This window comes from Triticum aestivum, chromosome 6A (genome assembly GCF_018294505.1).
Source record: "Triticum aestivum cultivar Chinese Spring chromosome 6A, IWGSC CS RefSeq v2.1, whole genome shotgun sequence".
Lineage (NCBI taxonomy): Eukaryota > Viridiplantae > Streptophyta > Magnoliopsida > Poales > Poaceae > Triticum > Triticum aestivum.
Window position 1 is genome coordinate 511,133,751 of NC_057809.1, and position 10,109 is coordinate 511,143,859.

Sequence of the window (10,109 nt, forward strand, 5' to 3'; positions counted from 1 at the left end):
GGGTTGGTGCAAGCATCTCCGAGTTGGAACATTCACTTTCATGAAATGATCAAAGCGTTTGGGTTTATACAGACTTATGGAGAAGCCTGTGTTTACAAGAAAGTGAGTGGGAGCTCTGTAGCATTTCTCATATTATATATGGATGACATACTCTTGATGGGAAATGATATAGAACTTTTGGAAAGCATAAAGGCCTACTTGAATAAGTGTTTTTCAATGAAGGACCTTGGAGAAGCTACTTACATATTAGGCATCAGGATCTATAGAGATAGATCGAGATGCCTCATTGGTCTTTTGCAAAGCACGTACCTTGACAAGATATTGAAGAAGTTCAATATGGATCAGTCCAAGAAAGGGTTCTTGCTTGTATTGAAAGGTGTGAGATTGAGCACAGCTCAATGCTCGACCTCGGCAGAAGATAGAGAAAAGATGAGTGTCATCCCCTATGCCTCAGCCATAGGGTCTATTATGTATGCCATACTGTGTACCAGACCTGATGTGAACCTTGCCGTAAGTTTGGTAGGGAGGTACCAAAGTGAACCCGGTATGGAACACTGGACAGCAGTCAAGAATATCCTGAAGTACCTGAAAAGGCCTAAGGATATGTTTCCCGTTTATGGAGGTGACGAAGAGCTCATAGTAAAGGGTTACGTCGATGCTAGCTTCGACATAGATCTGGCTGACTCCAAGTCACAAACTAGATATGTGTACATTTTGAATGGTTGGGCAGTCAGCTGGTGCAGTTGCAAGCAAAGCATCGTGGCGGGATCTACATGTGAAGCAGAGTACATAGCTGCCTCGGAGGAAGCACAGGAAGCAGTCTGGATGAAGGAGTTCATCACTGACCTAGGTGTTATTCCAAATGTGTCGGGCCCGATGACTCTCTTCTGTGACAACACTGGAGCTATTGCTCTTGCCAAGGAGCCCAGGTTTCACAAGAAGACCATGCATATCAAGTGTCGCTTCAACTCCATTAGTGAATATATTCAAGATGGAGACATAGATATTTGTAAAGTGCATACGGATCTGAATGTCGCACATCCGTTGACTAAACCTCTTCCACGAGCAAAACATGATCAACACTAGAACTCTATGGGTGTTCGATTCATCACAATGTAACTACATTATTGACTCTAGTGCAAGTGGGAGACTGTCGGAAATATGCCCTAGAGGCAATAATAAAGTGGTTATTATTATATTTCCTTGTTCATGATAATTGTCTATTGTTCATGCTATAATTGTATTAGCTGGAAACCGTAATACATGTGTGATACATAGATCGTAATATGTCCCTAGTAAGCCTCTAGTTGACTAGCTCGTTGATCAATAGATGGTCATGGTTTCCTGACCAAGGGCATTGGATGTCGTTGATAATGGGATCACATCATTAGGAGAATGATGTGATGGACAAGACCCAATCCTAAGCATAGCAGAAGATCGTGTAGTTTGTTTGCTAGAGCTTTTCTAATGTCAAGTATCATTTCCTTAGACCATGCGATTGTGCAACTCCTGGATACCGTAGGAATGATTTGGGTGTACCAAAAGTCACAACGTAACAGGGCGACTATAAAGGTGCACCACAGGTATCTCCGAAAGTGTCTGTTGGTTGGCACGAATCGAGACTGGGATTTGTCACTCTGTATGATGGAGAGGTATCTCTGGGCCCACTCGGTAATGCATCATCATAATGAGCTCAATGTGACTAAGGAGTTAGCCACGGGATCATGCGTTACAGAACAAGTAAAGAGACTTGCCGGTAACGAGACTGAACGAGGTATGGGGATACCGACGATCGAATCTTGGGCAAGTAACATGCCGATGGACAAAGGGAATTGTATACGGGATTGATTGAATCCCCGACATTGTGGTTCATCTGATGAGATAATCATGGAACATGTGGGATCCAACATGGGTATCCAGATCCCTCTATTGGTTATTGGCCGGAGAGATGTCTCGGTCATGTCTGCATGGTTCCCAAACCCGTAGGGTCTACACACTTAAGGTTCGGTGACGCTAGAGTTGTTATGGGAAATAGTATGTGGTTACCGAAGGTTGTTCGGATTCCTGGATGTGATCTCGGACCTCATGAGGAGTTCCGGAATGGTCCGGAGGTGAAGATCTATATATGGGAAGTCTAGTTTCAGTCACCGGAATAGTTTCGCGGGTTATTGGTATTGTACCAGGACCACTGAAAGGTGTCCGGGGGTCCACCGGGTGGGGCCACCTACCCCGATGGGCCAAGTGGGTTGAAAAAGGGTGGGAACCAGCCCCTAGTGGGCTGGTGCGCCCCCCAAGGGCCGCAAGGCGCCTAGGATTGAAAACCCTAGGGGGTGGGGGCGCCTCCCACCAAACTTGGGGGGCAAGTTCCCCACTTGGCCGCCCCCTCTAGATGCATCTAGAGGGGGCCTCTCCCTTCACCCTATAAATAGAGGGGGGTGGGAGGGCTTCCGCACCCCTTCCCTGGCACAGCCCTCCCCCTCTCCAACACCTCCTCCTCCTCCGTAGTGCTTGGCGAAGCCCTGCCGGAGAACTGCAAGCTCCACCACCACGTCGTCGTGCTGCCAGAGTTCTCCCTCAAATTCTCCTCTTCCCTTGCTAGATCAAGAAGGAGGATACGTCACCAGGCTGTACGTGTGTTGAAAACGGAGGCACCATCTGTTCAGCGCTAGATCGTATCTTCCGTGATTTGAATCGCCGCTAGTACGACTGCATCATCTGTGTTCCTTGTAACACTTTTGTTTAGCGATCTTCAAGGGTATGAAGATGCACTCCCTCTCTCTCCCTCGTTGCTAGCATCTCCAAGATTGATCTTGGTGAAACGTAGGAATTTTTTTGAATTATTACTACGTTCCCCAACAAATTTCATCGAGTCACTTTCATCATGTTGTTTTAATTCTTGTTCGGTACTTTGATAATTTGATATGTGGGTGGACCGGTGCTTAGGTGCTGTTCTTACTTGAACAAACCTCCTACTTATGACTAACCCTCTCGCAAGCATCCACAACTACAAGAAAAGTATTAAGAATACATTCTAACCATAGCGTTAAACTTTTGGATCCAATCGGTCCCTTACGGAATAGCGCATAAACTGGGGTTTAAGCTTCTGTCACTCTCGCAACCCATCATCTAATTGCTACTCCACAATGCATTCCCTTAGGCCCAAATATGGTGAAGTGTCATGTAGTCGACGTTCACATGACACCACTAAGGAATCACAACATACATACTATCAAAATATCGAACACATATCAAATTCACATGACACCACTAAGGGAATCACAACATACATACTATCAAAATATCGAACACATATCAAATTCACATGATTACTTGCAACATGATTTCTCCCGTGACCTCAAGAACAAAGGTAACTACTCACAAATGATAAACATGCTCATGATCAGAGGGGTATTAAATAGCATATTGGATCTGAACATATAATCTTCCACCAAATAAACCATATAGTAATCAACTACAAGATGTAATCAACACTACTAGTCACCCACAAGCACCAATCTATAGTTCCGGTAACAAGATTGAACACAAGAGATGAACTAGAGTTTGAGAGGAGGCGATGTTGTTGAAGATGTTGATGGAGATTGCCCTCCCCAATATGGGAGAGTTGTTGGTGATGATGATGACGATGATTTCCCCTCCGGGAGGGAAAATCCCCTGACGGAATCGCTCCGCCGGAGCGCAAAAGTGCTCCTGCCCAAGTTCCGCCTCGAGGCGGCGGCGCTTCGTCTTGAAAGTCCTCCACTTATTTTTTCTAGGTCAAAACGACCTATATACCAGAAGATGGGCATCGGAGGTGGGCCTAGGTGAGCACAACCCACCAGGGTGCGCCTGGGCTCCCTGGCATGCCCAGGTGTGTTGTGCCCACCTGGTGGGCCCCTCCGGTACTTATTGGCTCCAATATTCCTCATATATTCCATAAAAAATCCTCGTGAAGCTTCAACTCATTTGGAGTTGTGCAGAATAGGTAACCTGATGTAGCTTTTTTAGGTCTAGATTTCCAGCTGCTGGAATTCTCCCTCTTGGTGTGTACCTTGCAAATTATGAGGGAAAAGTCAATAGATTTGCTCCAAAAAGCATTATTATGGATTAAAACATCATAAATAACAGTAAGAAAACATGATGCAAAATGGACGTATCAACTCCCCCAAGCATAGACCTCGCTTGTCCTCAAGCAAAAGCTGAAATCGAAAAACATGTCCACATGCTTTGAGAGAGAGGTGTTGATAAAAACAAAATACGGACATAGAAGCATTGATAACCCACAAGTATAGGGGATCGCAACAGTTTTTGAGGGTAGAGTATTCAACCCAAATTTATTGATTCGACACAAGGGGAGCCAAAGAATAGTCTCAAGTATTACCAGCTGAGTTGTCAATTCAACCACACCTGGAAACTTAATATCTGCAACAAAGTATAATATGATAGTAGTGGTAACGGTAGCAAAAGTAATGGTAGCAAAAGTAATATTTTTGGGTTTTATAGTGATGGTAACAGTAGCAACGAAAAAGTAAATAAGCGAAGAACAATATGTGAAAAGCTCGTAGGCATTGGATCGGTGATGGAGAATTATGTTAGATGCGATTATTCATGCAACAGTTATAACATAGGGTGACACAGAACTAGCTCCAATTCATCAATATAATGTAAGGACCCCGATTCCAAGTCACATCGATCTAGCCGGTAACACCTCATATCACTTTGCGGCCTCACGCACGGTATCCCTCGGGTGTCGCCTTACCATGGCCCGGGACCGTTTGCGCCTTTTGGCTCACGTATATGATAGTGTCGCTAGCATCCATATGACAGAGAACCCGGGCCGACATGGCTAGTCGTGAACCCAAAGCGGCACAGACCTATGGAGACAGGCATACATGAATCACATCGAACATGTCGGTCATCAATGAGTGATTCCGGGCTATAGCACTGGGCTAACAGGACTCCGTGGAACCCCGGGCTGTAGCAGGCTAGGCAGGACTCCGGAAGTCACCGTGTGACATTTCCCCGAAGGGACAGACATAGGGACGAAGTGAAACACATGCCGGCCAGTCAAGTGTCCTGAACAGTAGTGCTGGGCTAGCAGGACTCCGGTGAACCGGGCTGTAGCGGACTACTATGGCTCGAGGAACACTAGACTACATTTCCCCATAAGAAAGGCTGCCAAGGATAAACAACTAGATTGTCGGATCCCACTCATACCAAGCATTTCAATCATACACACAATATGCCCGATATGAGTACATACAACATGGCATCACAACAAAACTCTACAACTCAAGTACTTTATTTAAAGGCTCCAGAGAGCCATATATAACATGTTCATACAGATAGGGGTCACACGACCCAACACTCAAGTCATACAAACATACAAGCACATGCGGAAGCAACTAGTCTGAGTACAGACTCTAGAAAGAAAGAAGGCTTCTCGAAGCCTGTCTAACTACATAGGGCCCTCCATGGCCAGGATCACCACCTGTGTGGCTAGTCACTCGTCGACGTCAAGGTCTACATAGAACCCATCGGGGTGGGAGGTGTTGTCGTCTGGAAACAATAAATAAACAAACATGAGTACAAAGGTACTCAACAAGTCTTACATCAGAACCTACTATACATGCTTATTCTCAAGAAGGTGGTGGGGTTAATGCAGCAAGCTAGCTTTGACTCTTGGCTAAGCTATCCTACGGGACTCCACCAGTAAAATAGTTTTCGCACACGAGTCCACTACTCACCAACACAATACTCCACCGAGGATCCTCCCTCATCATCCTACGAGAGGGCCATCCTCGATACTCACACTATTCTTGAGTCTTTTAGTAGTGTCCATTAAGTTGTCTATGAACTGTATAGGCAACCAAGTAGTCCTTTACCGCGGACGCGGCTATTCGAATAGTTTTATACCCTACAGGGGTGTACTTCGTCACACACGCTTTCACCACTTACCGCCGCTTACACGACATGTACTCGACAACCTTCAAGCGGAAGCCCAGCGAGGGTGTTGGCCACGGCCTACCTAAACACTTTAGTCTCTAGTCCAGGTTTATCGCCTATCCAGGTTCCATCCGCAGGGAGTCCGGCCGAGGTTTCCACATACGGCCCCGAACAATGTGAACAGGGTTCCCGGGACACCAAACGGGTGACTCGGTACACTGTGCCACGGTGTATCTACCGCAACATAGCCCACCCCTAGGGTCAGCGCTACGCACGGCCGCCAACACATAACCTACAAACACCAGAAACTATTTGCAACTCCTGGACAGAGTACTAGGGTGGTTAAGAAGCCGAGAGGGTCAATTAAGGATCCCAATGCATGGTAGTAGCTGAATCTTAAATCACACATACATATCTCAGTTCCTAGGGACGGCCTCAATGAAACAACCCACCATGTACTCCTACATGGCCTCTCATCGATACCTTTACCAAAACATGTTCAACACATCCCTCACATTACCGACATAAACATTTCACTCTAGCCCATCACCCAGATGAACCAGACCTGACACAACTCTAAGCATAGCAGGCATAGCAAGGTAGGAATCACATACATGGCTCAATCAAATCCTACACATGCTAGTGGGTTTCATCTAGTTACTGTCGCAATGACAGGTCATGCAGAGGATAAGGGTTCAACTACCGTAGCACACAGCAGTTTGAATCGCGTTGTCTTAATATAGTAAACAAGAGCAAAAGCAAGAACATGGGTTTGTATCGGAATGATCAATGGTTGCTTTCCTGATGGAGTGGTAGCGGGATACTGCCCTTCAGTTGGATACTCGTGAATATCCTCGGAGGCAGAACCTACCACGGAGAACACATCGGAACACAATCAACACATGACGATATGCAACAATATGATGCGTGCTATGACATGGCAATATGATTGTGTCTTGGCCTAATGCAAGTTATATTAGAAAGGAATGAACTCATTTGAATCAAAGATTCAAATATTAGCTCATTAAACATGGCCTTGATAGTGCATTTCCTTATTCTGCTTAAACAGCAAGGTAAACTTGTTTTGTCATGCATGAAACCATTACAGGTGGATAGATTGAATTTTTCTGATAATTTTTCATATATAATTTATCCCATTTGGAGCTATGGTTGAATTTCTATGAATTTTTGAAGTTTGAACTATTTTCTGGAATTTCCTGTATAATAATAAATCCAGAAAATGCATTACTGCGTCAGCATTGCGTCAGAGTGACGTCAGCAGGTCAAAGGCGCCAGCCCAGGTCAAACCTGACTGGTGGGCCCCTTCTGTCAGTCTCTCAGCTAATTAGCAAAATTAGATTAACACTAATTAGTTGTCAGTGGGGCCTGGGCCCACATGTCAGTGACTGATTTAATTAAAATTAATTAAGATTAATCCTAATTTAGTTAGCCAACCGGCCCCACCTGTCATAGACTCAGGGGGGGTCTTCCTGGGCCCACCCAGGGGTCAAACTGGGTCAACTCGCCGGCGGCTCGACGCCGGCGAAGCCCGAGACGGCGGAGGGCTTCGGATTTGGTCCTTCGGTGACCAAATCGACGGCGGAGATGTGCTACGCGTAGCTGGGGCTCGTGCGCATCTAGTGGGGCAATGGGAGGAGCTGGGGTGGAGCGAGCTCGCCGGAATCGAGCTCGTGGCGGCGGCCGGAGTTCGGGCGAGGTCGGAATCGACGCTACGGTGCACGGGAGGGAGAACTGGGGGTGGCTACAGGTTCCTGGTGCTGCACTGAGCACGGTGAGGCGCTCGGACGCGTGCTTACACGGCCGTAGGCACGACGGCGACATGGCCGGTGGCGAGGAGCGCTCGGGCTCGGAGGGAGCGGTGGCTACGAGGCGTAATCGAGCACGGGAACTAGGGGGAAAGGAAGAGGGGCTCACAGCGGAGTCGGAGAGGGGGTCAGCGGGCTCGGGGAGGTCCTGGCAGCGGCGAATTCGACCGGAGATGGCTCGGGTGCCCGAGGTTGAAGACGAAGGCGAAGGCGGCGATGCAGGGCCTCCGGCGATGCGTGGCTCGGTGGGGAGGACGAGGGAGTCGAGGCGGAGCTAATGGGCTCGTCGGAGGGGTGCGGGGGTGTCTGTGGTGGCAACTACGGCGATCGGCGGCGAGGTACTCGCTCGGCCGTCGCGGGAGAGAGAGAGGGAGACGAGGGGGAGAGTGAGCGAGTGCGAGAGGGAGACGTGGGGGTCGCGTGGCACTTCAGGGCGTCTCCCGGGCGTCGGCGGAAGCAGGAGGTGGCCGGCGTGTGGCCGCGGGCGCCGGCCACGCCCTTCGCATCCTTCTGGCGCGAGGAGGACGACGACTGGCAGCGCCAGCAGGCTGGGCCGAGCCAGGTGGCTGGGCCAACATAGGTAAGGCCCAGGTGGGCTTTCTTCTCTCTCTTTTTTTTTGATTTTTGTTTCTGTTTTCTATTAAACTGCAACTGTTTAGCTTTAGATAAAATACTAAAACGTTTCCAAAAATCCTGAAAATAAATGTGGCCTCTGTTTAGATTATTTCCAACAGGAAACATTTATTCCCAGAATTATTTGAGCATTTGGATTATTTTATAGCATTTAAATGCCCAAATTCAAATACTTATGATTTAATTCAATGACCTTCTGTTGACCTAGAAAATTGTGCACCAATTTTGCCAGAGGTTCTAACCTAAGACAAAGAGGGTGAACTTTTTAGAAGGGCATTTCAGGTTCATTGAAAATATTTTTAGTAAACCCTAGTTGTTTCCAGGGGGGTGTTGGGGGTTTCTGCCTTCCCCATTTCAAATTTAAAAGAAATTTAAACATGATGCACATTCTAATGCTGGAACTAGCTAGGGTGTGACAACTCACCCCCACTCAAAAGAATCTCGTCCCGAGATTTAGGATCCTCTAGAAGAAGGTGGGGTACTCGAGTCGAAGACGATCCTCCCTTTCCCAAGTGGCTTCTTCCTTAGAATGGTGTGACCATTGAACCTTGAGAAACTTGATATTATGACATCGAGTGGTACGCTCGGCTTGATCAAGGATATGAACGGGATATTCCCGATAAGAGATGTTATCTTGTAGATCAAGCGTTTCATGGTCCACTCCACGGATAGGATCCGCGAAGCAACGCCTGAGTTGTGAAACGTGGAAGACATCGTGAACTCTGGAAAGATGCGGAGGTAGTTCCAATTGGTAGGCCACTTCTCCTCGTTTGGCAAGAATGCAAAAGGGTCCAATGTAACGAGGGGCCAATTTGCCTTTGATACCGAAATGATGGGTTCCCTTTAACGGAGTAACCCGAAGGTAAGCCTTCTCGTCGACTTCATAAGTCATAGGCTTATGTTTATGATCATATTGACTCTTTTGGCAAGATTGGGCTGTTCTCAATTTCTCACGAATAACGCGAACTTGCTCTTCTGCTTCTTGAATCATATCCGGGCCAAAGAGTTGTCTTTCCCCGGTTTCTGACCAGTTGAGAGGCGTTCGACATTTTCGTCCATAGAGAACTTCGAATGGAGCTTTCCCCAAACTAGCTTGATAACTATTGTTATAAGCAAACTCTGCGAATGGAAGGCATTTCTCCCAACTTATTCCGAACGAGATGACAGAAGCTCGGAGCATATCTTCCATAATTTGATTGACTCGCTCTACTTGACCACTTGATTGAGGATGGAAGGCAGTGCTAAAGGAGAGACGAGTTCCCATAGCATTTTGGAAACTTTCCCAAAATCGAGAGGTGAAGAGACTCCCACGGTCTGAGTTAATTTCCAATGGAACACCATGAAGAGACACCATTCGGGAGATGTATAGATCAGCTAGCTGGCTAGCAGTGATACTCTCACGAACAGGTAGAAAGTGGGCTACTTTGGAAAGTCGGTCGATCACAACGAAGATGGCATTATTCCCTCTCTTGGTCCTGGGAAACCCAGTGATGAAATCCATACTGATTTTATCCCATTTCCATTCAGGAATAGCCAAAGGTTGAAGGGTGCCAGCAGGCCGTTGATGCTCTGCTTTAACACGACGACAAACATCGCAATTAGCAATGTATTGAGCGATTTCTCTCTTCATCCTAGTCCACCAAAACCTCTGGCGTAGGTCTTGATACATTTTGGTACTACCGGGATGAATGGTGATAGGGGATTCAT